Genomic DNA, 23,593 nt, shown 5'->3' with positions numbered 1-23,593 from the left:
GTCAGTTGAGTGTCTGATTCTTGATTTCAGCTCAAGTCATGATCTCACAGTTTGTGAGTTCAAGCCCTGCATCAGGCTCTGTGGTGACAGCAAAGAGCCTACTTGGGATTCTCTCTCTCCCTCTCTCTCTGCCTTTTCCCCTCTAATTTTCTCAAAATAAATAGATGCAAATTAAAAAAAGAGATACAGCCAAAGAAGATCACTCCTTGGTGTTAGTCAGTAGGTCAATGTTAATGAGCTAACAGGAATGATGTCCTCCTGGGCCCTGAGGCTTTGCTACATCTCCACCCTCCCCTCCCCATGCCAACACTTGGCTTTTCATGGGCTAGGGCACTCCTAAGCTCCCAGAGAGGACAGAAGACCAGTGGCGATGACCTAGAAAGAAAAGCCGTTATGATCTGCAGCAACCCAACCCTTGGCAAGGGGGCCTAGAAGAAGTCTGCTCCATGCCTCCCACCTGGTGAAGGCAGAGAGAAAACAATCATCTGTTTACAAGTAATCTTTTGAGGGTAGAGATTGACTGAATCAATGGCGATTCCTCCTCTGTATGTGTCCACCACCCCCACAGCCTGGCAAAGGGCCTGGTGCATGAAGGATATTCAGTAGCTATCCGCTAGGTGAAGGTGTGAAACTCAGCCCAGGGCTGCTCCAGAGATGCAGGTGGAGGGCTAGCTTAGAACAGCAGGACCAGACACAGCCCCTTCCTCCCCTCCTCAGACCAGCCACTCACCCTACCACTCTGTCCTATAAGGTGTCATCAGGGGATGAAGCTGCTGGCTGTCTGCTGCAAGGGCCTTCCTGGGAGCTGCACTAACAGGTCCAGAACCTCAGTCTATCTAGCTCTTCAGCCCCAGGGAGGAATTAATTAGCTACAGGGAAGTGGGCCTGGGGGTGGGGGTGGGGTGCAGTGGTACATAGTCTGGGCAATTGAAATGGGTGCCATTAGGGTGTTTCAAGCCGACCCACACCCCTAAATAAAAACTTGAGAAAACCAGAGAATGTCTAAACTGGGAGGGTTTCAGAGGTGCTAAGTCCAACTTAATTCTTGTATTGCTGGGGCCCCATGAGGGGCAGTGGCAGGCCTGTGGTCCCATAGACAGCCAGTGTTACCTCCACACACCACCCTCTAGGCATGAAGCCCTTTCCACCCCTCTGATCACAAAGCAGCCCTAACTGCCTGTCTTTGCCCAAACTATTGCAACTTTGTGTTTCCATCTGCATCACCACGGTACCATGAGAGCAGGGGTATCTTGCCTTCTTTCCTGGAACACCCAGCATGCAGACTAGTGAACAGCCAGAAGTCCATGGGTGTTTGTTGAGTGAGTACATGAACATCACTCCCTCAACTGCTCAGTCAAAATAGGGGGCTGGAAGATGAAACAGAGCCACTCTACCTCTCCCCACCCCTCCCCTGACAATTGTGTGCCCTCAAGTAAGCCAAGTAGCCTCTCAAGGCTTCTTCTGCAAAATGGGAGGAGTCGTGGATGCTGCAAGGGCCCAGCAGGAGCAGGCAGCACAGAGTTCCAGGAGTGTCATCTTCCCTGGTATCGGTGCGCTCTTCCTTTTACAAACGTGCATGGCTCTCATGGTAGTGTCCTGGGGCTGCCATTACAAGTACCACAGATAAGGTGACTTAAGCAACAGACGTTTATTCTCTCACGATTCAGGAGGCTGGAAGTCTGAAGGCTAGGTGTCAGGGGAACTGCTTCCTTCCAGAGACTTTGAGGGATAGTCCGTCCTTGCCTCTCCTGGTCTCTGCTGGTTGCTGGCAAGCTCTGGCATTCCTTGGCTTCTAGATGCATCACTACAACCTCTGCCTGTCTTTACATCAACTTCTTTTCTGCCTCTCTGTTGTCATTTTCTGTCTCTTATGAAGGCGCTCTTATTGGATTTAGTGCTGCCCTAATCCAGTATGCTCTTATCTTCTCAATCCTTACTCTAATTACACCCGCAAAGTTCTTATTTTCAAGTAAGGTCACATTCTACAGTTCCAGGTGGATGTGGATTTTCGGGGACACCATTCAATCCACTGTAAAGTTGTAATTCTATTACCCAGATTTGGTTCTCTATTCCTGTTCATCCAGGTGCGTACTTCTAGTGAGAGTCAGGTTTGTGAGTGATAGCCCCCCATGCTTGCAAAGGAGCAGGAGGGGAAGGAGACTGGTGATTGCTTCTTAGGGGTCTACATGTGTCCAGGGCCCCACCAGGCTCTGTACAGCCCTTACTTTATTTAATACTCCTAGCAGCCTCCACAGGATATTTCCCTCATCTTCCTAAAGGGAAAAGTACAGGAGTGAAAAGTCATCTGAGATTGTACAGGACACACTAAGGTTCAAGCCCAGGTCTGTCCGACCTAAAGTCCATTTACTTTTATTACACCCATTATACAGGAGTGACTTCTGGCTCTAGGGATACGACAAAGGAAAAGGCTCCATAACATGGACCTTACATTCTGTGGCAGGGACAAGCAATGAATACACAGGACGATACTAGGAGGGTATAAGTGCTCTGACAACAACATGCCAGGGTCATGTGACAGGGACCTAGGAAGAGTGGCTCTCAGCAAAGACTTCTCTGAGGAGAGACACCTAAATGGTGTCAAGAAGGAGCCAGCCATGGGCACAGTCCAAGCAAGGAAAGTGGGATGTGCAAAGGCCCTGAAGTAGAAATAAACTTCACAAGTTAGAAGAGAAAAAAAAAAAAACAACAGTGGCATTGGGATAAAGTGGGTTGAGAGTGGATTGAAGGAGCCAAAGTTCAGATCAAGCAAGGCCTTATGAGTGGGATAAAGATCTTGCATTTTCTTTGAGGCCTTGAGAAAGACAGCATTGGAGGTGGGGTGTAATGTGCTCTAATAGGTGTTTTAAACAATTATTCACAGTCTCCTATAGAGAACTGATTACACCAGGCCAAGTGGGGAGCCAGAGGATGGTTAGGAGGCTATAGTGAGTGTCCAGGTGAGAGAAAGCAAGGCCCTGGAGCAGGATGGATGCCGTGCAGATGCCCAGAAGAGGTGGACAGAGAGAGTTTGGGGGCAGAGCCGGGTTGGGTGATGGTTAGATACACACTATGATTTGAAGGAGGAAACGGGGGTGGCGTGTCTGATGAGGGTAGAATTTGGCCGTGTGTGGGAGGGGGCAAGAGTGGGGATGCAGAGCCATCCCCCCTCACCCATCCTATTTCTTCCCACCCCTGGCAACACTGGAAGACATCAGCCACCATCCACTTCCTAGTGTACATCAGGCCATCACACAGTTTTCCCTTCTGTCAGCTCCCTGAAAGTGGAGTGTGGAAAACCCAAGATGGTGTTGGATGGAAGGTGAAGGGAGGGAGAATTCTGAACCTGGTACAGCTCTGGGAAGCAGCACATGGGATGGGGGTGAGGTTGCCGGGACACTTCTGGGGAAAGTTGAGGGCAGGCACTGGGGCCTTTCGGGAACAGGAAAGCTGCAGGGATGGAAAAGAGGGGCCCAGAACCAGGAAAGTGGGAAGGGGAAGAGCAAATGGCACCAACTGGCTGGTGGCAGCAGGGTCATAAACTGAGAGGGTGGGGAGCAGGCTGGAGGTGGCGGGAGCCACAGTGACACCAAGAGCTGAGAACTAACACCGGGACCGTTGGCGAGGCAAGGTACACTCTTGGCATTGTGCTAGCTGAGGGCAGGGTGCAGCCACTCGAGTGGCCCCATTCTCCACCCCCCCCCCCCCCCCCCCCGTAGACCATGCCTCCTGGGGAAGGGATCTGCTGAGCAGAGGTACACCAAGGTGGCCACGTCTGAAACCAGCTTGCGTGTGACACTTCCTCCTTCCCACCTTCTACATTTCCTGAGGGATTTCAAGTTTAACCGGTAACGAAAATGGAAAGCTAGAAGATCAAACTCTAACTGTGGTATATCAGGTGTCAGCCAGCAGCGGGGAAAGTATTATCCCCCACACATGGCGCTCGTCCACACCCCTCAGATCACACCATGTGAGCTGCCAGCCTCCGGCTCCACGTGTGGGTAGGCCTGCTCATCTCTTTCCCCGTCGGAACAGTCTATTAATCGGAACATTTCACTTCCCAAACACATGTTTTCTGTATCAGGAGGGCTGTGTAGACGTTAGGTTGAAACGTAAATATTTAAAAATTGTTATTTATTTGTACCTATTCCCAAAAGGGATCTGAGGCAGCTTATGCATGAATTAGGGCAGTTAAGACAAAGATCTTTAAAAGAGCTTGCCGAAAGTACATAAAAAAAAAAAAAAAAAAGGAAAGAGGAAACTGCATCAGGAAATCAGAATAAGAAGTAGAGATCTCTAAATTTAGCTTAAAGCTCATGGCATCCCTAGGAGAAAGGGAGGCCCGCTTGTTTATTTAGTTCGCTGTGCCAGAACAAGGTGAGGCAACACACAAATAAACATCTGGGGAAGCAATGTGCCCTACTGGCGGGGAAAGTGCGTTCGAGACACACAGAGGTCTAAGATGCAGGTGTGACATTGGAGGAGGCAGTAACTTCTTTGAGCAGGAGGTTCCTTATCTGTAAAAAAAAAAAAAAAAAAAGGCAATTATTGTAAACAGGGTGCCTGGTAGGCACTCTTCCTGTTCCTGGCTCATCATTCTAGGAGGAAACGTGTCATGGAGACCTTATATAAGAGCCAGTGGGTAACACAAGAGACAGTGCCATCTGGTCACATCCACCTCCATTCTGGCCTGATGGCCCAGCCAGCTCTCGGAAGAGCAGCCCTCCCAGAGGAAAGAAAAATACCCCTGGGCCTGGGAAGTAGGGGCAGAGAAGAGCTCTGTGCCTGGGGCTGCTGGTTCAGGGCCCCTGGGGCTGCCGAATTGGGGGCCGGGTGCTTGTTTGGGAGCAAAAAGTTAGCAGCACTGGCGGCTGCCACCGGCCCGCTACTCCTTAGGAAGCCCAGACATGACCGCACTCCTCTGAGGCTGGCCAAGCTTCTCTGTCTGGATCATCCTCCATGTTCTGTGGAGTCCTGCTCTCTCTGGCACTTCTGCTGTGGCTGACCATTGTCCTGATGGGACCTCTCTCCCATCCCCTGTTTCATAGCAGGCTCCCAGGACAGAAACCCAGTCGCAAAATTGTTTCTGCCTGCTCTCCTCTCATTAAAATTGGCCCGCCCTTCTGCCCCTGTTGAGGCCCTGCTCTCTGCTAGGGACATCGAGAAAAAGTATGGAGAAACAAGTTCTCCATAAGGGAATAAGTAACAATAATAACGACAGCCGCCAGCATTTACTGAATGTTCACAGTGTGCTAAACACTTCACAAAGATTTTCTCGTTTAGTCCTCAGGACAAGTCAATTCTACCTCCATTTTACATGAAGGGAACTTGAGGCTCAGAGAAGTTCAGCAATTTGTCCCGGGTCACACAGCTGATGCATGGTGGGGAAGGGAGTGAGTTCATGAGTCTAAAGTATTAACCACTTCTCTTATCCATGTAGTTACTGGTTACTCCAGGTGTTTCCTACTGGGGACATTTCATTGCTTTTGCTCTTCGCTTTTGTCCAAAGAGATGCACTAATGGTAGAATTAGCTATTCGTGGAAGAGGTATCTTGAGTTCATGAACTACTTTCCCAAGCCCCTTAAATAACATCATGGGTATTTAGCCTGTCTGTACCTAGTTTCCTCCTCGATAAAATAGGAACAGTAATATGTACAGATTTCAGGCATTGTGGTGAAGTTTACAGGAGTTACTATGTGTGAAACGCTTATAACAGAGCTGGGACAGGGTAGGTGCTGTGGGAATATGATCATTATCACAGTCACTATGGTCAGGGCAGTGGCTTTCATCTCTTGCCACATCTGAGGGCCATCCTCCTACAGGGGAGCAGGCAGGGAGGACAGTGGTAGCTCCCGTCCACACTCCCCTGCCCTGCCTCCCCTAGGCAAGCTGATCTTGGTGGCCAGAGGGAGCAACCCAGGAGCTCTGGCCAAACAGGGCGAGAAGGCTCCTCCCCACCAGGCCACTTCCGGTGTTCCTCATCCGGGGACTCAGGCCCCTTGGGGCACACATGCTGGGTCATGCTGGATGTTATTTCCTATAGCAAGAAGGGAAGAGGACTCTTTGGTATTCCTTACATCTGAGGGGGGGAAGATCAGGTCATTCACAGAGCTGTCAGGTGTCATCTCTTCTGTGTCTGAGTCCTGTCTCCTCTCACCCTTGCATTCTTGGTTGCATGGTTTGGTACCTGTGGACAGGGCATGCGATGAAGAAATGTGGGGAAAGGAGAATCTGCTCTCGGTATAGTATCATGGTCTCCCATCCCCCTCACTGTTGGGGTCCACAGTTCAGCGGGTATGGGTCCCTGCTGCTTGAGCTGGGCTCCCACATAAGTCTGGCCCTTCTGGAATACTCTCTTGGCAGCTCTGCATTCATGCACATCTACAACCCAAATGCCAGCTTCTGGGGGTAGCCGTTGAACATCTGACTCCCACTGTGCACATAGCCCTGAACATCACAGGGCACAGATGACCCTAGGAAGGCTGGGGCTGCAGTAGGCATCAGCACCCCTCCTCTGGGGAGGTGGAGCTATTCTCACAGACCCATACCATATCAGGAAACTAAAAATGCGGGGTCATTCAAACCTGTCACAATTTCCAGATGCTCCTAAATAACCTAATTAGTAAGATCCAGTGGGTCAACCCACCGCAGTGCCAGCTCTTTACCTGTATTATTATTCAATTCAGGAAACGCTTCCTGAGTACCCACTACATGCCAAGCTCTGCTAGGGCCTGGGATACAGAGGAATCAGAGAGGCAAAGATCCCATCCCCTGAGACCTAGAGGAGTGAGGCCCAGTGGGGAGACCTCTGTGGAGGTCTCTGTGGAGACAGAGAAGTGACAGGTGGGAAGGACAGCGCCACGTGCAAGGCTTAGCACGGTGACCAGTGTGTGAACCTTGGGCTGTTGCCAACTGAGAGTCCAGTCCAAGCTCTCCCTCTGTAGTTGTGCAGTCTCGGCAAATGAGGTGGCCTCTCTGAGCTCCAGGCCACACCTGTAGATGAGAACTAATGACACCCCTGCCGTAGCACCGTCGTGAGCAGTATGGGAGCAGGTATAATGTGTATTAGCTGACTCAAACATCCCAATGGACTCACAGCCTGAGGATTTTTACACATTTTATTGTACGCTGTGAGTGAATGACACATTTAGTTGCTGCTGCTGTGGCTGTCGTTATTATTATTAATTATTATTACTACTATTGAAGTAAATTCAGATTAAGGAGGACAAATTCTCTTGGTAGATGGTCAGAAAAGATTGCACAGAAGAGGTGAGGTCTTTGCAGAGATTTGAAGGGTGAAAAGACGTTCACCAGGCCGTCGTCAGGGAGAAGGGCATTGGTGTGTTCCAGGAGCCAGGCAGCAGCACTGTGGCCTGGCCAACCACCTCATGGACATTTCAGTCCTTCCCCTCGGGCTTATGGAACTGAAGTGTGGAAACAGCTTCCTGCCCCACTTCTGATAGGAGATTCAGACACCCATCTAGTCCCATGCTGCCTCCCGCACAGGTGGGTTGATGGGTCACTCTGCTGGTGACTTTTCTGTTCTATCAGCTGCTCTATGCGGCTAGCCTGGAGCCCCCGCACAGCCGGCATGGGGACAGCTAATTGGCACTGAGGCATTGCAGGAGGCCCAGCGTCCTGGCCCCTGGCTGTCCCCAACGCAGTGGCAGATGGCCTGCCTTCTCCAGCCCCTCAGAGACGCCCCCTCACAATTACCACTCCACAGCTGCCATGCGCGAAGGTTAGCTTGGTGCTTCAAATGTGTGCCTGGAAGATTATGTAACCCGCTGGCAGGAGAAAGCCGCCACACTTGGTGAGTTTAGCAAGATTAAATGTGTCAACAGTCAGCTTTGAATATGAAATAATGCAAATATCTTCTTAGTCTCATTTGAATTAAAAAACGTCAAGATCAGTTCATGTTCTGCCTAAAATGCTATGGTTTGAGGATGTGTTTTAACTCATCCATTCATTCCACAAATGTACGTTAAGGGCTTATTTTGTTCCAGACAATGTGATACATCAAGAATCAAACATAATTAAAGATTCTTGCCTTCAAGGAGCTTACATTCTAGTAGGGTGAGATAGACAATAAATAATAAACACAATAATTGCATGCAATACCTAGTAGAAAGAAGCAGGAAAATGTCATGGAAGAAATTAAAAAATAAAGCAGGGAGAAAGAAATCAGGGGTTCAGGGTAAGGGGAAGATATTGCACAATAAGTAAGGCAGTCAGGTTTCCAATGAGAAAGTGGATTTGACATAGATTGTGGTTAAGGTACTTTTCACTGTCCTGGTTGACAGATGTTTAGTAGGTAAGTCTGGGTGGTCTTGAGACATCTTCCCCAGTGTCATGGCAACCTTGCTGGGGAGGGTTGGAGAAGTGCATCCTCCCCACATAGGGTGACCACCGGTCTTGGGTTGTTTGGGATGGAGGGGTTCCCAGGACATGGGAGATTCAGAGCTAAAACCTAGAAAGTCCCAGGCAATGGGGGCAAATGATCGTCCTATCCCCACACTAGTGCCTCAGTAGAATCTTACTTCTAACCCAGCCCTGTTGAACCATCAGCCTAGCCACACAAAGTAGACTGGCTGTCTAAGATTCCAGCCTTGTCTTATTCATCTTTAAAATTCCCTAGTGCATTGTTACAAATATTTCTTGTCTTAAGCCCAATCATTTCTTTTGATGGATAAGCTGGTTCAAGATTTCATCAAGATCAAACAGCAGAAGAGCTTTCTCCTCTCCCCCTGTGATTTTTTAGCTTACCTTGGGGCCCACAGAAAGAGGAAAGAAGCGCCCATTTCCAGTGCACTTTTGTAAGTCTCCAGGGAAATTTTACTTGCAGACATTGTGGAACTGAAAACATTTGCCTCCAGTGAAGTTTGAATGCTCCCCAAAGATTCCCATTGTCAAGGCTCCTGTGGAGTCACATACATTCAGGGGTGGATTGACTTCAGAGCTCCTCCAAGAGAGGGATTGCCATGCTCAGCTGAGGGCTTCTGGTGCTGAGCAGAGGGTCTGGCCTCTGGCAGGATGTTAGTCCATACCTTATTGGTCTTATTCTTTCCATCACCCGGGCACTTCAAACTCAGCTTGTTACAAAACCAAACTCAGCAATCCCCATCTCCTTGACCCCTAAACGAGCTCCTTCTCCAAAGTTCCCACTCCAGTGAATGGTCACCATCCTCTAATGAGCCAAACCGGACGCCTGGCCGGCCTTCTTCCACTCACGCCCACAGCCTATGCATCACTCAGCCTTACCTCTCTACTCTGCTTCCTAAATCAGCCTTGCTCTCATCCACATGACCACTGCTTGAGTCTAATCCATCATCATCTGGCCCTTGGATGACAGCAAGGGCCTCCTTAGGTCCTCCATGAACCCTCTTCAACACCAACAAAGGGATCTTTTAAACATACTCAGTTGATTCTGTCACTTCCTTCAAAGACCTCCAATGGTTTTCCATTATTGATTGGATTAAGTCCAAAGTCAGAATGGCATACTGTGCCCTCCAGAATCTTGTCTGGTTATCCATCTGGCCTCAATCCAGCCCCATTTCCTCTGCTCAGTGCTCTGATTGGACTCAGTAACTTGACATTCCTTGGGAGGTTTTGCCAAGCTCTTTTTACTCACACCACTCACTCTGAAGAACCCTCATTTTATCTCTTGTTTCAAGACTCAGCTGATGTCACCCCGGCGGAGACTTGTCCTGATCCTTCTAGTTAGAACTGTGTGCTATGTTACCAACTGTCTGCTGATATTCAATCCCCTCCCTGTTTTTCTAAGCTTATCCTTCTATCACAGAGGCTGAAAGTCTGGAAACTACATTACCCAGATTCCCTTGCCAGGAGAGTTCCAGTTTAAATTCTTCAAATGACAGGCTTGTGCGTGAGATGTGGAAGTCAAAAGAAAAGGATAAATCATCATTTACTTCCAGGAATGGCAGAGAGTTGCATGGGCAGATGGCAGATTTTTGTAGTGCTTTCACTGCCTTATTTTCCTGAAAGGCAGCATTGGTTTTCCATTGTCATTACTTCCCCAGATCTCCCATCAGTTTGACAAGCATTGAATCTTTTGCAATAAATCCCTGCCTCTTGAAATACAGAGAATGGTTTCCATTTCCCTGATATGAGTGTTCCCTACTTTTTTCAAGTGAAATTGGTCTTCACATATCCAGCACCTAGTCCAGTACCTGGCACTTAAATATTAAATATTGTTGTCACTAAGTTAAATTGAGTCATAAGAAGAAATGAAAACACCATGGGTCATTTTACTCTTCAAGGCTGCTCCATGAGGTGTGTCTTTTTGCTCATCTCATTGCATCTGTTTCTTTCCACACTCCCTCTCTGTATTTGCAATGTCATATTGTGTATTGAATGAGAGACAATGAAAAGGGAAAAATTTTTGGAGTATGAGAGTCAGGGGTTCAAATCCCTCATCTATCACTCATTATATGTGTGATCTTGAATAAGTTGTTAGCTTCTCTGAGCCTTAGTTTTCCAATCTGCAGAGTGAGAATAATTATGCTTTCCAGAGTACTTGTGAGAACAGATGCTCATTGACGTGAATTCCTCTTCTCTTCCCAGGTAGAAGAGACATGGACTTACTGAGATGAAAGTGGTCTTAAAGATTATGTTACCTCATCCCTTGTTTTACAGATGAGGAAACAGAGGTCCATAGAGGAAAATTGACTGGTACAAAATTATAGTTTTTTTTTTTTTTTAATTTTAGAGAGAGAGCACAAGTGGGGAGAGAGGCAGAGAGAGAGGGAGAAAGAGTAAGAGAGAGAAAGAGAGAGAGAATCTCATGCAAGCTCCATGCTCAGTGCAGAGCCTGACATAGGGCTTGATCCCACAACCCTGGGATCATGACCTGAGCCAAAATCAAGAGTCAGATGCTTAAACAGACTGAGCCACCCAGGTGCCCCCCCCCCAAATCACACAGTTATTAAGTGGGGGAGCCAGTACCAAGGTAAACTCTTCTGACTCCACCTACAGTTCATTTTCCTACTATAGGCATAGATAATAATGATGAAAACAAAAATAATAATTTTATGATTGCCAGAAGTACCTAGATAGACTTTCCCTCAGTCAAGGTCCCCAGACAAAGGAAATATACAGCAACATACACTTTGTTCCCAGATGTCCTGTGACATACATGAATAAGCACTTACTGTTTGGCTACTGAGATTTTGAGGTTGTTACTACAACATAACCTAGGCTACCCTGAGCAATGCAGGATGTAAGTTGTGTGGGAATCCTTGGCATTTGAGAGATGTGGGATACAGCAACACAGACTGAAGCCACCGCAGGCATTGCAATCTGAAGTCCTAATGAGATGCCTGGGACTCTGACTTAGCAGAAACGTCCATGTTCCCTATGGGAAGTGAAAACTAGAGAGTGAGGTAGGCCTTAGGATTTTCCAATTGTCAGGGCCAGGCATTAATGGAAGAGGAAGGCTTTCTTGTCTCACATAGTGTTATTTGGAGTCTTGTGTTAAACTGCATCCAGGACCAAGAAAGATACTTGTGAGTCGATCTCACATCCATGTGTGTGATTCACAGGTTCCTGGAGCCACCTCCTCTCTGATGCTCTCAAGCTGGCTTTTGATTATTCTTTGCATGAGGTCTGAATATCCTGGTGGATTCAGGGACCTGAAATGTGGAGTTTTCCTCAGAGAAGTAGAGGATTTTAATCCAGGCATGGATAAAGACGCATGAGGATTCTGGTTATACAAGGCATATGCCATTTTCCTGGATTAAGGTGCCAAACATTAATAAATGGAATTATTATGAACTCTATGCCTAAGAAAAGAAGTAAAAGCTTTAGCTAGATAGATTTTGTGCTAAAAGTTATTGGGGAAGCCCTGCTTGAAGACTCGGGTAGGCTAAAGAATGTTTGCATAGATTGGAAAGGGGAAGAAGAGAACAGCCCTGGGAGAATGAGTGGAGCATAGTCAAGCAAACTTCAAGACAGGATACCACCAACAGGAAAGGGAGCCTGGCACAAGTTTTGAAGAGATGTTTCAGAAAACACTTGGAATTAGGATTGGCAGGGAAGCCAGGGGGTCCAGGTAGCATAGTCACGGCTGAGCCAAGTCTAGGTTAGAGATCAGATTGGTCCCCTCCTGAGCGTGAAGCCCAGGAGGGCAGGGACTTGATCCTGTTGGCTGCTGTCTCCCTGCATCCGGGACGCTTCCTAGAGCATAGTGAGTCCTCCATAGATATTCGCTGGATGAATCACTGTTGAGAAGGTGCGTCCTGGCCTATTTTGCTTCTCAAAGAGGAAGTGACAAAAATAGGCAGGCTATGTTTGCATAATGGATACTTTTGCCTCTAACTTGACCTTCTCTCTTACTATGTGGGGCCACACATAACCACTCAAGGGAAGGCTAGGACCATAAATGTCTGGGGCTGAAAACAAAGAAACAGGAAAGCAAAAGAAAGCCCTAGGACCTAGCAAACAGCGCTAGCCCTACACAGGGGAGAGAAGGAAAGAGGCGAACCGAAGAGGCAAGTAGACATTTTCAAACTTAGCCTGAAAGGAGTCAGGGAATGCCAGAGAAGATGGAGCGCCAGAGGGCTATCCCACTGTTGCAGGAGAGGGGGCGGTGGGAAGGAACCAGATGAGGAGAGGTGAGGTTTGGGAAGGAGCCCATGGCACGAAAAGATGGTCTTCTCCAGAAGCTTCAGCAGCAGCTTTGGTTTCTGGTGTTCTTGCAGCTGAGTCAAAAACTAGGGAAAAGGAAAATGCCCTGATATACAGGGCCCTGAAGGCCTGCGCAGGAGTCAGAAACAGCAGTGAATGCGGGGCAAAGGGAGAAAATAATCAGGATACAGGGACAGTGGTAGAGAATGGGGGGAGGTGAGAAGCAGAGCCACACACATTTGGCTTGGGCTGGTTCCTGCTCTCAGGGAGGAAGGGACAGGCAAGACCATCACACAAAGCTGCCCCAAAGGTACCAGGAACATAAGGCTCTAAGGGATCAGTGGGAATTAGGAGGTTTTATAAATACTGTATGGGTTGGATGCGGCTGAGATGGAAACTCCAGTAAGACATGGAGGTAAGGGGTTGCACCTTGGCCAATGGCAGTCTTACTGGAAATTCCAGTGAGTCTGAAAGCCAGAATATTTTCTTTCTCTGTCTCACATTTGTTTTCTCCATCTCCTTTCCCCCAGATGTCACCAAGCATCTGCTACATCCCAATGGCTGGCAGCAGAAACATGGGTTCTGAGAACATCACGTTACTGTCTAAATTTGGTGGGTGTGGGGCTGGGGCTGAGATATTCTTGGGTGCCCTATTGACTTTCAAACTTTTTGAAAAGCGGGACACATGAGTGATTTGAGATTGGATAAATCTGACCTCCCTGTCCTTCTGGGAGCCACACCCATTCCGGGTAGACCAGGCAGAGAGCAGCTGCTCCTAGAGGAGACACTCAGACTCTAGCTGGGGGAGTTTCACTGGCTGATACCTGGGAAGATTCAAATCCAGATGGGGGAGGGGCTTTTATTTCTTGGGATTTTAATGTGCAAAAGAAAGGGAATGGCAGTCTTGAATTTTGATTTCTCTCTTAGAATTTAATAATGGAGCAGGCTCCACAGAGCTCAAGTTTAGGGTATTTTTAAGTTGCTGGTATGGTGCTCCTTGGGGTATTTTTACGCTATCATGTGGTGTTTGTGGTATGGCTTCCTCTGCTGAGCTATATTGGACAGTGTGGCTTGAAACTTGAGATGGGAAATATAATCGGGGTGAATTTTTGGCCTAGAGTGCAGGGGGGACTTGAAATGATTTTACTTAATACCCTGTTCTGACCATTTCAGGGGCTTCTGGGGGTAACAGCTGAGCTGCCCATCCCAAGACCCTGGGTAGTGATGAGCAGTGTGGCCGGAAGTTGTGAGGGCACAGCTCTTCTGCTGGCCTTCTCCTCCCTGAGAGGACAGGTGTTCCTGGGCTGACCACAGGCTTGGCTGTTCAGCCCATTTGGAGCAGTGGGCAGACTCCGGGGGGAGTTAGGGCACAACACTATCCTGCCTATCTCCTATTTCCACAGAGAAGAGGCTTCCTCCCTGCCATCTGCTAACTCAGTTGTCTCAAGGACGACAGAGCTGCTAATATTCGGAAGGCCATGTGTTGACCAAGAATAGGAATGTTGAAGATACTGCTCACAGACAACAAGGTGCCTCTGTGTGCATTCAAAAATGATGCCCCATCTGGGTGGGCAAGGTTTGACAGGAACAGGGGTTGGTGTGTAGATGACGTATTTGTGCAAGGACAAATGTGCCCTTTTGCTTCCATAGGATGCTTGGTGAATGGAGCTGGGGCTAGACTGCACTCCCACTTGCCCCCTCAGGAAATGCATTTGTGCAGTGCACAACCTGCACAGCCATACACAGCTGCCCTAAGTACCCTTTCCTGTCCTTGCACTGGCCAACCCCCAGTCACCAGGGGCATTTACATTTGAAAGTCTCCATTCTGGAGGGATCATTGCCTTTGGAGGCCCAGCTCAGTGCACTCCTCTCTGTTCAGCTTCTCAGAGGCTGTGGTCTTCCAGTCACAGGAGGACAGTAAAGAATGGCATCGTCTTTGGCCCAGCTCATCCAGGGGCTCTTGTGCCTGACACATGAGTAAAATATCTGCATGTCCCTTCCTAGCTCCATCTCTTGCAATGTTCTCCATCTGCCAGACTCCAAAAGGGCAGGAGGGACGAGAAGAAGAGACCATACTTTCCTCTAATCCCCAGCAACAATAATAACTAACAATATTTGTCCCTTGTGTAGTATCAACGACGGGGTCTTGTGATGTTCAGCCTGTTTTTTTTTTTTTTTTTTTTTTTTTTTTTTTAAAGGTAGTTTTATATGTGGCTTCTGTCAGGAATGAATGATGTATAAACCTACACTTGGATCCACTAGGAGAATCACTTTTGCCTCTCCCTGAGCCCTATCACCGCCTGGGCTGCAAAATCCTATTTGTATCATAGGGAACACACTGAGCCTCATTAAGACAGAACTTTATAAAGGAGATGCAGAAGTGGGGGAAGACCAGGGGTAATTAAAGTGGCATTTTAACCAGAATGTTACTCCAAGAGTCAGGCCACGTCCGCTCACGTATGACAGGATCCGGGAGGGTTCTTTAATTAAGGACTTGGTGAGGTGGACACAGAACTGTATTGAACGTGACTGAGCCCGGCCCACACAGAGAGAAGAAATAAATACTCTTGTCAGAGTTCTATACATAAACTACAAGCTTCGTCGTGAGTGCTGAGTCCCATTTCCACGTCCCGCGGGAACTCGGGCGAACCTGGGTGCTGGCAGGAACTCCTCCTCCTCCTCCAGCCTCTCCTGTTCACGACTTTGGGGAACCTCCAGAGCTGCCTGCGCTGGGAATTCCACCTTTTCCCTCCAGGCGTTCAGTGCCAAGTCCATGGTCTTTGTTTCTGCAAGTCTTCAACGCTCCTTAGAAGCACAGCCTCTGAGGAGGCTCCGCGGTCCTCCCGGGAGCTTCGCACGATCTGCTGTAGGTTTAATGCGGGAAAGGCCGCTGAGGCTGCGGCTTGCGCTTGTGTCTAACCCGAGTGGCCGGCTGCTGGGGCTGCCAGGGACTGAGAGGCTTCCGGGATAGTTCTTCCGGTCAAGTTCCGGGCAGACCGGCGCGTGGTGGTCACCCTACTGATTACCCAGATTCTCCCTTCATTCCAGCATCTGGGTCCTCTGCACCCTGATGTGAATTCCCTGCTTGCTAACACCCACCCCCCATCCCCATCTCGCCTTCCCCAAGCGGCTAGCAGCTGAAGCCTGAGCACACTGCATAGCACGCCTGCCTAGGAATAGTGAATGTGAGTTTGAGTTATCATGGATGAGTCACCTGAGCGGCTTCCTTTTTGTGTTTCCAGCGTCTTACGGAGACAGAAAGCCTCCCAGACACAGGTGTTGCTATATAGTCTTCAGGGTCCCGCTGCAAGTCTGATAGAGCCTTGCCTAGGGTTTTACTTTAGCATGCAGCCCCCTTAGGAACCCGATCAGAAGGTAGAAGTTTTGCTGTGTTTCCCTGGGTTAAAATAGCGTCTCTGCTGCTGCTTTGCAAAACTGGCATTTCTCCCTGTTTCAGATTTATTCCAGGCCAAACATTCTGAGGTTGGTCTGGAGTCCTAACACTTTCCTCAGTTTCTCCTGTTTCCATGGTACTCATATGGCCAACTAGGAAATCCCTAGGCTGTTTGGTTCTTTTCCAGGAGTAAAGGGAGTCTGATCTGTTGCCATGGGCCTAAGGCATAGAGAACCTTCCAGTGGTGAGTAACCACGTGACTTGACTAAGTGGCTCAGTGCAATTTATAGGATCTGCCAGGAGTCACGTGGCAAACCCATGCACGTGAGTTTGGGGTAAGTATTGTGCTGATAGCATCAACTTTGGGGCAGGGGTAATCTGTTTGCAATTCTAAACTCATTATTTCTTTATTTGCATTCGGTATCAAAAAGCCAGTCATGAGAAACACATTTTTAAAGCATCATTACTATAAAATTTGTTAAACCAAGTGTAAACATTTTATCAGCAATATGTTCTGGAGGCTTTTTTTTTTTTTTTCCTCCCCTTTTACTTTTTTGTTTTTTAACTGAAACATTATTTCACAGCTGCCTGGTTCCTAGGCTGGGTCACAAGTTAATAATGCCTGTACCTTGGAATGAACTTGGGCTGTTGCTGGCTGTCTTGCAAATTAGGCCATGAGTTTTTCATTCCTACAGTTTCGGCAGGAAGCAGTGCATCATTAGGAAGCTTTCTTTTTTGCTTTATCTTGTACCATCAAGTGTAATCAGAGGATTAGGAGGGGCTGTGCTCCTTGGAAGAAGATTGCAGGCACACAAACATTTGGTTTACTGGTCTCGGTGGGGCCTTGGGGCTCCTCATACAAGGGAGTTTGCGTGGCACAAATGTTATGCAGACAGCAGAGATGTTCTTGAAAAGAGAGACCTTTCAAAGAGCAGAAGTAGATTCCTGTTTGGCAACGTCGTCCTAGAGCTGAAATGGCTTTGGCCGTTGCCCTATTCCAATGTTACTGCTTAGGTTTATGAGCTTAGAATTCAAGGTTGTGTTAGTCTCTTCCCAGGCACCTTGTTTGCAGATGGAGTGCAGAGCATCATCAGAGGAACAGAGGAACGGATGCTCTGCACAATTTATTCCTTTTGTTTTTTATTTTTTTAATGTTTTATTTATTTTTGAGAGTAACAGAGAATGAGCAGGAGGGGGCAGAGAGAGAGAGAGGGAGACAGAGAATTGGAAGCAGGCCCCAGGCTCTGAGCTGTCAGCACAGAGCCTGATACGGGGCTCAAACCCATGAACCATGAGATCATGACCTGAGCTGAAGTCCGACGCTTAACCGACTGAGCCACCCAGGTACCCCTAAAAAATGTATTTCTGTGTAAGGGGGAGATAATCGCCAGATTCACCTGAGTTTGAGTCCTGGCAGCATCCAGCTGTGTGACAAGTTACTCAGCCTCTCAGTTTCATTTTCCTCCCCTCCGAAGTAGAGATAATAATGTTCAGCTTAGAGGCTCACTGCCACATACACATTTCAGCAGCGGTTATTTGCTACTGTTGTTACTCTATCAGCTGCCACCTCTGAGGAGACTCCCAGCGTGCTGCAGGGATCAGCGTGTGCAGGGGCTGTGAGAGCAGGGGGCACGGAGACCATCAAAGATTCGTTATTGAGGAGAACAGCCTCATCTGTTCCAGTCTGTGCAACAACCACAAAAGAGTATTAGCTGCTCCTTATGTTTGTACGATCATTCCGAATGAACTTTCTACACGCACATTCCTCACTCCAGTCCTGTGGGTAGGACAGAACTGATTACCCACATAGGCTTTAAGGGAAGAGATCACTTTGGGGAGAAGCACACACTTTTATAGATCATTTGGAAAGCACTTGCAGCCAGATAACAGCTAGCTTTACCCTTTGCCTGCAGTTTGAAGAAAGGCCTCGGGGAGTGTGTTCCTTATACTCACGACCTTTACAGGGTTTGGAAACGGAACCCTGGGGTTTTATGCTGGTCTTGAGTTGGTGCAAAGGGGTGTGGGGCTCCAGAGGCTCTGGGGTTGAGTGCAATTATCAGCACTCCATGGAGACTGGCCTCTCCCTGGGGACCCATGTGGGTGCAGGCAAACAACTATAGTCCCAGAGTCCTTGCTTGAGTTCTGGGACGACTGCATCTTTAAAAAAAAAATGCTGAGCTTCTGTTCTCAGGATGCTGCTTGCAACGCCATGTCTCAGCCACCAATCCTCAAATGTACCTGTAATGTGCAAAGTGCCAGGGGAATGTGGTCCCTGCCATCAAAGAATTTCTAAGTTGGTGTGGGAGGTATGTATGTAAATATATAATCACTACACAGCATGATAATGCTCGATAAGGGGCATGTTATGTTAGGAGAGGGATCTAAAGAGGTCCTGAGAGATCCGGAGAGAACCTATTGAAAGACAAGTTTTCTGAAGACTGGGTGAGAATACGCTAAGTGCAAGAGAGTAAAGGTGTCATAAAAGGGAAACAGCATATGCACATTTCAGGAGGTGGTGAAAACATGGTGCATTTGAATAATTAAAATTAACTTACTGTAGTTGAAGGACAAGTGCTCCCTGGGGTTTGGAGTGGTGAAGTAGCAAGTGTAGAGGAAAGCAAAGGTCAGGTGATGATGGAATTTATAACAGAGAAAGTTCATTCCATGGTGTGGAGTATGGATGCAGGCTAGAGGTGATGTTGGCCCTAACTAGGGAAATGACAGTGAGTAATGGATAGTGAAGCATAAGTGTATTGATAGGCTGAGGAAGATATAGGAATCAAAAATCAGACCTAGGTTTCTAAACTGAGTTACTGAGAGGTCAGTGGTACAAGATTCCTATTTTGGTTTTGTTTTGTTTTTATTTTGTTTAGATTGTAATTCTCTGGTAAAATGATCTGTATATTTATATATATATTTTTTCTTGATCATAGTAATTTATTTTAATGTACACGTCTGACAACTCCAATATCTGGATCACTTATGGGCCAATATATTGACTCTTTTATTTTGGGTTTCATAATTGGTCTTATTTCCTGGTATGCCTGGTAAACTAAGTATTGAATTCTGGACATTGTGTTTAAACAGTTTTTGAGACTTGGGATGATGTTTTCTCTATCCAGAGAGAAATGTCTTTTTTTCTTCTTCTTTTGTTTTGTTCTGAAACTTTAATGAGAAAAATATACCTATCTGTGTCAAGTTCAAGAAAATGTGTGTTTGATGTGTCATTGGGTCACAGGTCAAGTCTGCATATGATAGAGCCAGCAAAACAGGAAGTATATAAGCAAAGATACACATGTCACAGAATGAAAAGCTCGTGCCTGGCATGGTTAAGTGTCAGTCTCCCCATTGCTCAGTGGCATGTTAGAGATCCCACCGGTGATGGAAACAGACTCTGGACATTGCAGAATTCCCTCCGACGTATCTGCCTCCTACAGTGTGTGGTGTATCTTCCGCAGAAATTTTTCATCATGCTCATACCTATAGACTGACTATTTGGGCTCCTCTCAAAGTGCCTCCCACTCCACCTTGGGTATCACACATGCTTTAAAGTTGGGAGTTGAACTCCCCAGGGTTGATGCAGACCTCAGTGGCCTGGAGGTGCAGGGGGAAACCATAGCTCCACCTCCCACACATGGGAGCTCAGCAGATTGTGGCAATTTGCTCTCTCCAGGCTGGAACTGGAAAGGGAATAAGTCTTCTTGCAAGCAGATGAGCTATGGCAAAATCACCTCGACTTGGTAGAGACTCTTCTATTTCTGATTTGCCCTTACTCCTAAGAAATAGCTTTCCTGGGGTCTCATGTGAACCCCTGGGTGTTTACCACGGCCTTCCTCATGGTAGGCACCAAACTCCAATTCCTGGCTTTCTAGCACTGGGAGGCTACAACATGCCATGCTTAGATTTTTATTGTCTTGGCAGCTTCTTCCACTTGGCTTCTCAGTCTTACCAACAGGAAGCTTGGAACTCATAAAATGACTCCAGTGAATTCAGACCTAATGTCAGCTTCACCTGTCTGTGGTTCCTTTTTCTTTAGGATCTTGGACCTCACGTCTTGGTTTCTTTGTAACTTGAACTCCGTTTTTGCCTATCAAGCCCAGTGAAACTTCTGTCAGCTCCAGACCACTGCTTCCCTCCCCACCCCCACCCCGCCCCCCCCAGTCTATATTCTTTGCCAGGAATTGATAATTGACTCAAGGGGAAAAAGACTATGATGAATGCAGTGCTTACCACAAAGCATTTCCTCTTTTCAGAGATCCTTTTACATTATAATTCTCTCGCAAAATGGTGTATATTTTTATATATTGCTTTTTTCAGAGATTTTGGCCCCTCAAGTCTTGGATACTTTGGTTATTCTCTGATGTTTTTGGTTTATGGTCCATCTCTTCTAGTTTTTTCTTAGCCATAGAGTTAGTTTGATACATTCTACTCCATCTTATCTGGGAGTGTAAGTCTGGACTTAAATTTAATATATTTCTTAAATGTGTATAATCATAAACTAGATCAAGGTTATTATATTGATAGGCTTATAGAAACAAAAACCAAAACAAATAAATTTAAGCCAATTTAACAAGTTTGATTAACAAATTTAATCAATTTAAAAATCATTAGTTAAAATTATTGTTGATTTAATATGACAAATGATGGATTATGATGTGTGACTGTGTCCTAATATATCAGATTTTTAATTGTGCTTTGTGATACTTCAATTCTCCTATCTTTTTGCTCTATTCCAGCAACTAAATAACTTAAACTCCAATTTATACCATGTGCTGTGACATTATTTGGCCTTAACTTTGCATAAACATTACATTTATGCATAGATTCAAATATGTTACTTTCTGGCTCTGAGCACTTACAATAGTGTTTTTTTGGCACCAACAATTATGGAAATGAACACAAATGTAGGCTCTGAAATGGCAAGGCAGTCCTTGCATATTGGTGGTCATCTTGATATTTCAAGATGTCCTCATGTTAATGTTCTTAGATGATCAGTGAAATTAACACAAATTTAAAAAATTATCCTTATTGAGGCATTGAAGACTCTGTGAATACGATAGTGGACTCCAATTATTGAAACCACTCAACCATGGGCCCCAAATCTCCTACCCTGATCTCAGCCTTTCAAACCCACAGATAAGGAATGCACCAGGCCCAAGAACCCCTTCTTGAGATCCCAGGATCCCTTGAACCAATCTGTACCCAAGGAAACCCTCCCCATACCCAGTCCTTGGCCAGTACCATTTGCTCTTCCTCATTAATAAGGAGCAGGTGGCCGAGGCACTGAGTTTCTCTTCCTGAGAGCCTGGGAGACAGGAATCCCCAGTGAGACCGGTGTAGCTTCTGTCTCAAGCTATTATTTGTCTTCTTTTAATAGGTGTGTGTTTGTGTTAAGCACTGTTAGGTGTGTATTGTGTGTGAGAGAAGGAGAGAAAGAGTGTGATGGGCTGAATTCTGTTCTTCACAATTCTATGTTGAAGCCCTAAGCCCTCAGTAGCTCAGGCTATGTATGACTATATTTGAAGATAGGGCCTTTAAAAAGGTAATTAAGTTAAAATGAGGTCATTAGAGTGGGTCCTAACCCGGTATGCCTAGTTTAAGAGTTTATAAGCATCTATGACCTTATAAGAAGAGATTGGGACATAGACATACACGGAGGAAAGACTGTGTAAAGGCACAAGGAGGGTACAGCCATCTACAAGCCAAAGAGAGAGGCCTCCAAAGAGACAACCTTGCTAACATCTTGACCTTGGGCTTCTGGCCTCCAGAACTGTGAGAAAATTAATTTCTGTTGTTTAAGCCAGGCAGTCAGTGGTATTTTGTGATGGCAGCCCCAGCAATGAAGAGAAAGATGAGAAAGGGGAGAGAGAGAGGGAAGTAAAATGAAAAAGGACATGGTTGTGGTGGCTGATGGGTGCAGCAGACAGAGTTCAAGGCTGAGGGTGCATCCCAGTCTGGCTGCTCCCCATCAGTAAGGGTCTGTGCTTTCAGAGAAGACAAGACACTGCTTTCATATTCAGGCTGTTATTCTGGGATCTGTTACACAGCAGCAGCAAGAAGTTACGGGCAACCTTGCTGTACCTTGGCCCCTGTCTCCCTTCTGGGCCTGCCTGACCATGGGATTGAATAGACAGGAGGGAAAAGGCACAAACTTACGACCAAGAGCAGGAAAGAGCAGGGAGAGGCCAAGAAGCTAGAGGAAATGGACTTGACCCAGATCTAGGTGCCATTTTTAAAATCTTTTTTTTTTTTATATATATTTCACCCATCCTGCTTACCCCCCTCCCAGGCAACCACCACCTTGTTCTCTGTATGTAAGAGTCTGTTTGTTTTGTTTTTTAGATTCCACATATAAGTGAGATCATGTTATTTGTCTCTTTCCAACTTCACTTAGCATAATACCTTCTATGTCTATCCGTATTGTTGCAAATGGCAAGATCTCATCCTTGTTTAATGGCTGAGTGATCTGCTTCCATATCACCTCAGTTTATCCATGCATCTATCAGTGGGCACTTGGGCTGCTTCCATAATCTGGCTATTGTGAATAGTGCTACAATAAACAAAGGGGTGTATGTATCTTTTCAAAATGGTGTTTTTTTCCCCTTTAGGTAAATAGTATTGGAATTACTGGGTCACATGCTATTTCTTTTTTACTTTTTTGAGTGATCTTTATGCTGTTTTCCACAGTGACTGAACCAATTTACATTCCCAGCAACAGTGTACATGGGTTTCCTTTTTCTCCACATCCTCACCAACTCTTGTTATTTCACATTTTTTAAATACAACCCATTCTGACAGGTGTGATGTGATAACTCACATTTTAAAAATAAGCACATTTTAAAAATCATAGCACACACACATACACACACATAAGCAAATCTCCCATAATGTGGCCATCAGTGGGGGGTAGTGGGAAAAACATTGGTCTTAGCATCAAGGAGACTTGAATTTAAATTCCAGCGCTGAGACTGACTCGTGTAAACCTTGGGTGAGTGCTTAACCTCTCTGAACATGTGTTTCTGAATTTGTAAACTGGAGGTACTGATGCCTGTTTCACACATTCTAGAGGATTAAATGAGAAAAAAATGTGTGGAAAAGGGCTTAGCCCAGCATCTGGCACATAGTAGGAACTTAGCCGATAAGGACTTTTCTTCTTAGAGCAGAAACAAAGCCTTTCCTTCCACTAGCAAAATGCAGTCCTTACTGTGCAGCAGCTGCTGCGGGGCCCTGGGCTGGCACCCACAGTGTGACACAGTGGCATACTGATTATTTTGAATCGAAGCTATTTGGGAAACAGCCAGTTCAAGGACACTCAAACCCTCCTGTGTCCCCCCTGGAAGCAGAAAACCAACCTCCCATGTGAAAAATGCCCTCCCTGTGCTAAGAAGGGAAAAGACGTCCTTATCACCAAAGAGGAACTTCAAAGCTGAGAAAACTACAGAAACAAACCTTGTCACTGTTCTACTAATCTACCACCTTAGCCTAAATTCCACTCAGAATTCCTTACTAAGGCTCCCAACTATCTTTCTTATCCTGTAAATTCCTCACAAATTTAT

Source organism: Panthera leo, chromosome C2 (genome assembly GCF_018350215.1).
Source record: "Panthera leo isolate Ple1 chromosome C2, P.leo_Ple1_pat1.1, whole genome shotgun sequence".
Classification (NCBI taxonomy): Eukaryota; Metazoa; Chordata; class Mammalia; order Carnivora; family Felidae; genus Panthera; species Panthera leo.
The sequence above is the reverse complement of the archived record's forward strand: the minus strand, read 5'-3'. Positions refer to the sequence as shown.